Source organism: Carassius auratus, chromosome 7 (assembly GCF_003368295.1).
Source record: "Carassius auratus strain Wakin chromosome 7, ASM336829v1, whole genome shotgun sequence".
In the NCBI taxonomy this organism is placed as follows: domain Eukaryota; kingdom Metazoa; phylum Chordata; class Actinopteri; order Cypriniformes; family Cyprinidae; genus Carassius; species Carassius auratus.
Genome location: NC_039249.1, coordinates 13625393 through 13631169, shown reverse-complemented (window position 1 = coordinate 13631169; position 5777 = coordinate 13625393). Strand labels below are relative to the sequence as shown.

General features: G+C 37.0%; 1 protein-coding gene across 3 annotated transcripts in view; it reads right to left on the bottom strand.

Moving 5' to 3' along the window:
* Positions 1-5495: 5495 nt before the first annotated feature.
* The window catches only part of glceb (glucuronic acid epimerase b), a 50365-nt gene continuing 50083 nt past the window's right edge, over positions 5496-5777 (bottom strand). For all 3 annotated transcript variants that reach the window (XM_026267457.1, XM_026267458.1, XM_026267455.1), the window contains one exon: positions 5496-5777. This exon is cut by the window's right edge and continues 3549 nt beyond it. The gene's annotated coding sequence lies outside the window, so the exon portion shown is untranslated.

Sequence of the window (5777 nt, the reverse complement as noted above, 5' to 3'; positions counted from 1 at the left end):
CCTCTATAAACACACACACACACACACTAAAAGCGCTGAACACACACCTGAAACAAACACACACACCCGACACACCGGCTAGGTGAGAATGCTCACAGGAGCTATTCCTTGAGCACATTGTTTCAGAGGTCAGAGCAGTTCACTCCGAAAAAATACATAATGCACACAACGGATTTTTTTATAACGTTCCCATATACACTGCCATTCAAAAGTCTGGGGTCAGAAAGAGTTTCCCACAAAAACATCAAGCAGCACAACTGTTTTTAACATTTATAATAACAAGAAATGTTTCTTGAGAATTATTAGAATTATTTCTGAAGGATCATGTGACACTGAAGACTGGCTGCTGAAATTCAGTTTAGGAATAAATGACATGTTTCACAATATAGCGGTTTTACTGCATTTTCAGAATTAAATGTCTTTAAAAAACATCTTACTGAAAGTATTTAGAAAATCTTACTTCCCCTTTTCGCACCTAACAGTCTCTGCAGGTTAAACAGGTTTCTCTGAAAATTTTCAACGCAAGCTCAAATGTAACACTGTTCACACACACACACACACACACATGTCTGGTCAGCTATCCTTGTGGGGACTCTCCATAGGCATAATGGTTTTTACACTGTACAGACTGTATTTTCTATCGCCCTACACCAACCCTACCCCTAAACCTAACCCTCACAGGAAACTTTCTGCATTTTTAGATTTTCAAGAAACTTCATTCTGTGTAATTTATTAGCTTGTTTACCCGTGGGGACCTCAATTTAGGTCCCCACCATGACACGAGTCCCCATGAGTCTGTGTGTATTCAGGTTTAAGTCCCCACCAGAATAGAAAAACAAGTACTACCACTCACACACACATATATATATATGAAACACACCATTGCCCCATTATATCTATGCAGAAAGCTGCTGGGTCAAACCCCACTTGCTCATTCAGGGTGGTGTGTTTAAGGCAGTTTCAGAAAGTGTAGATGAAGTTGTGTATGAATGGAGGGTGTGAAATGACATATAATTGAATGTTATCCCATAACATGCTGAAACAGAGCCGTTACCATTCTCATGCCTGTATTAATACAATGACGATGCAGAAACATGATTTCTATTCAAGAACACGCATCTTAAGCAAACTGTAACTATTGGTAGTGAATTTATTACCTCTTGGCAGAAATGAGATGCATGTTGACAGGGAAAGCTAAAAGCAACATGACTTAAAATTAAAGACAAAAAAGGATAACAGTAAAAAGCAAGAGAGAGCAAAATGACACCTCATTACCAGTATCAGAATCATTAACAACCTAAATGTATTTCCTAGTGTGACATTTCTGGCACCCTTCAATAATAATGCTATTTAAACAAAATAAGTGTGATTTTTTGATAACAGTGATAAATAATCTACTAATTATGTGTGATATTATAATAGTGTCAGCCCTAATGTTATGGTATATCTCTTATGTCTGATACACACACACACACACACACACGTGTGTGTGTGTGTAACATTTATTAATTAAGAATAACTGCAAAGCATTCATTACACAGTATGTTTAAATATTACAGCAGAAGACAGAATGTACAGTCAGTATGTTGTGGGTGAAGCAGTTTTGAGTGGTTATGTAACCGTAATGCTAAATGTCACCCCATGATGGCAGCATTTTCTAATCTAAAATAATCCACCTCGTTTCTCTGCATCCAGTGTCATGTCAAAATTCATATTCTTCCAGACGTTGTCAGTTTTTAATTTATCTATGGTTTCTTGTTTAAAATGGTTTCTTATTTAAATTGTCTGTGAATGTCTGCCTAAACCTGCCTCAACACTGATCTGCACGAAACCTACAGTCAGAGACATTAAAGGGACAATAAGTAACTTTTTAGGTATTTTATTATCTAAAATCAATATTTTTATTCATAAATATGCCCTCAATGGTGTACAAATACCTATGCCAATGTTTAAACTAATCCTTGTAAATGAAGAATTTATTATCTTTATATACATGGGACGGGTAGGTTGACGGAGGCTTCCATGTAGTTCCGCCATCTTGCAAAACTATAATAGCAGAGAGGGACAAAAAGTACTAAGCCAACGCGTTTCCACAGCGCGTTTTCGGTCAGAGCCAGAAACGCAGGTACAGATCAGTGAGAGGCGCTTGAAACTGCACCGGCAAGTTAAAAAGTCTGGATTGCATTCTTATTATGGACCATACATATGCTGCGTCGCCAAAACAGTCAAAAATAGAACTTAAAAGGAAACGTGACCGTAGATTACAGAAAACAAGAGTTAATGTCGGGGAAGCTTTTTCTAGGTGGAAAGAGCTAATGCTGGATAAAGATTTCAAAAGAGACGCTGAAGTGTCCAGTTTTCTTCTCGACAGGTAAGTCAGTGTTACAGTCTATATTATAATATTTTTTTTATATCTAACAATGCATATAATTCAGAAAATATAACGAATAAATTAGACATAACTACTAATTACAATATTTCATGTTTTCCACAGTCAGTAATTCATACTGTAACATTCGTTTGTTAGTTGTCATGTTGCAGTTTGTTTGAAATAACACACCTGTTCAGATGAAGGAAAACTCGACGAAGTGCTATTAGAATACATCCTGTCAAAGCTTTTTGGTACATATCGCCTACCGTAGATGCAACGCGCATTTGAAAAAGCGAGGCGCTGGAGAGCAAAATTAGTTTGAATGCAAAATACAATTTCACCACTAGATGGGAGTAATTCCTACTCAGTGTCCCTTTAATGATGGAAATCAAATGAACATAGAGTCATTTCAAAGGGGAAAAAATGTAAGGGTAAAATGTACAAAAACATAAGAATATAAATATTTGCTCCACAAGTGACCTAATTTTAAAACCTATTTTTATTTACAAAAAACAGCTGGGAGAAGGGGCAGAACCGAATGTTTACTGATATGAAATCAGTAATGCTATTTCATCTGTTGAATTTTAATATAAGACGGTCTACACTGAGCCTTAATCAGGAGTTTGTCTTTTAAGAAGTGGGTTGCATATGAATTCTGATGTAAAAGGCTATTTAAGAAACATATCCACCATAACACTGGCACTTGTCCAGTCTTCCTAGATTAGCAGGTAAGGACGTTTGTTTTATCGCTGCAGCAACTCTCTCATTACCTCTCGCTCTCTATTCAGCTCAAACACTCTTCATCTGCTTCATTAAGTGTGTGTTTGTGTGTGCATCGTCTGGAGGGCAAACATGAGAGGATGTGTGTGGGAGTAAGCAGGGCTGTGTGTGTGTGTGTGTGCGTGGCCTTGCTTGCTGCATAATTAAGCATCAGCAGCGGTGTGGAGGGCAGATGCAGACAGACAGAATCAAACAGAGTTTCATGTGGAGGGCACGGCCCTTATGACCCCCCCCCCAGACTACTACAATATGCTTGCCTCAACTCCTGCCTCCACATCTGTCCGTCTCTTTCTGCAGCACTGGTGTCTTTGTCGCTTCAGTTACAGTGATATTACCAAGGGTAAAATATATCATTACATCTCAGGGTCTGCCGGATGAGAAGAGTCTGAACTCTGCATAGCTGAGGTATTAGTTCATAAATGGGAAATGACACAAGCGTGTGTGTGTGTGCGTGCGCGTGTGTGTACCTCTCACAAAAGCCACATCACTCACTGGGTCCTGTTACAATGCCAAACCATGCAGACAACTGAAATGCCTGCTGCAGACATCAGGGAGGCAGACATGAGTTGAATGTAATGAAACACTCAAGAATAAACTGATATTTGACAGTTCAGTGTTAGTCTGGGAATTGTTTTGCTGTGCACTGCAGGTATGTGCGAGCGAGTCAGTGTCTGAACAAGTTAAAAGATATTTCAAGGCAAGACACCACAGGTGAATAGGGTAAAAAAAATTTAACTAGTAGATATCACCATACTTCTCCAGTTGATTAACCACAGAACATGAAGACAGTTGACTTGTATTACAAAATTGTTTGAATATGCAAATTATCCATTATCTGATTCAAAATGCACTTATTTGCATAGAGTTGCTGAACAAAAATCTGAAAATTGGATAAAGCTTTTTTTTTTTTATTATTCTTTTGTTTTGTTGACATCTCGTTCTATCGTGCCATTTAAATAAATAATCGGCAACAATAAAATCACCAAGTTAGTCACATTAAACGAGGCAAAACGTATATGAACAGATCTCTCTCAGAAAATAGATGGGTATGAAACTGAAAAGTTTGGTGTAAGTGCTATTGAAGTGGGTAAAAAAATTAAAATATAATAAATAAAAATCAATGTTTTGCCTGTAATGTTTTGCTTTAAAAGAATAAACTAAGGCTGAGAAAGAACAATGATCTACTGATTAATCAAGATTTCCTTTTGATTTTCCTTAGAATAAAAAGAAAAATAAATAATCTGCTGCTCCTAATGAAACTAGAGCGGTGTGCAGTCTAAACAGATTTTGGAAAAAGAAAGAAAAAATACAGCATTTATGAGGAAGAAAAAAAAAAGCAAGACATATCTTTCTATTGAGTTGCCCTTAGGAGCAAAAACAAACATACAGTGTGACCAGTGTTGTCCAAAAACAAATTACTATTTTTTTTTTTTTTGGTTAATCAAAAGCATGAGTCACACATGAATTGACTCATTTTATGATCTTATTTGATCATCTTATCGTCATCTAATGATCTGAGAAAAGGATCAGCTCATCAGTTTTTATGAACAAATAAGATCAGATCATTAGACGATGATTAGATGATGATCAGATTAGAATGGGACTACATTTGTTCTTGCTCCAGTAAAAATACAGTGTTATTTCAGCATGATCACCAACAAATGACTCTTACTTGAAATAAAAACATACAATGAAAACATAAACTATGCCCATTCACGAACAAATGACTCACAATCCAATCCTTTTAATAAACCATGTTCACTGAAACATGCCACCCTCCCCAAACCAAAAAAAAAAACATCTGTAAAAAATAAAATAAAAATCCTTATCCAGTTCCAAGAAAAAAAAGACCTCACTGTCTACAGAGAGACCACAGACCACAAGTGTCAGCTGGCTGAGTCTGGGTAAAAACAGTGATAATCTGATCAGACAGTCATTAAAAGATGAGCTCTATGGGGCGCCTTCACCCACTGTCTACCAGTGCTATGAGCTGAGCTAATGCTGGCTAAAATAACATGCAGACTATTGAGCGAGGCAGAGACAGGACAGAAGAAGGAGAAGGGAGTTTAATGTGCCGGATCAGACCCCAGGCTGCAGCTAGTAATTAAACCACACTGTCCATATGTGTGACTGAGATAGAGAGAATATCGTGGGGATTTATAGTGGACCGGGACATTGGGGATAAATGCTAGCAGACACCTCAGGCGCTCTTCAACATGTGAGCTAGTAATGAAGTATAAGTGACTTAAAAATAATAAATAATAATAAAAAATAAAAAAAATGAATCAAAATCAAAACGAGTCTGATATGCTGTTAGGTCGGTAAAAGAAACACACTGGGCAAATGCATGTATAAAACGAAATGCCTTTATTTATACAATTTTAAAAAAGCAATTTAAAGCACAAAGACTTTAATAAACATATTTCTCCTGCATAAAAATGATCGCACATTGTGCTTCCTGTGCAAAGTCTGTACAACCTCTGGGTGTGCAGCTGTTGCGATCCAGTTCAACCATTTATTGCATACACATGAAATACACCTCACATGTCAATTTATAACCAAAGAATGAAACAAAACAGAAGAGCGAAAAAGATCAACCTGTTCTACTCTTTTCTACTGTTTCTAA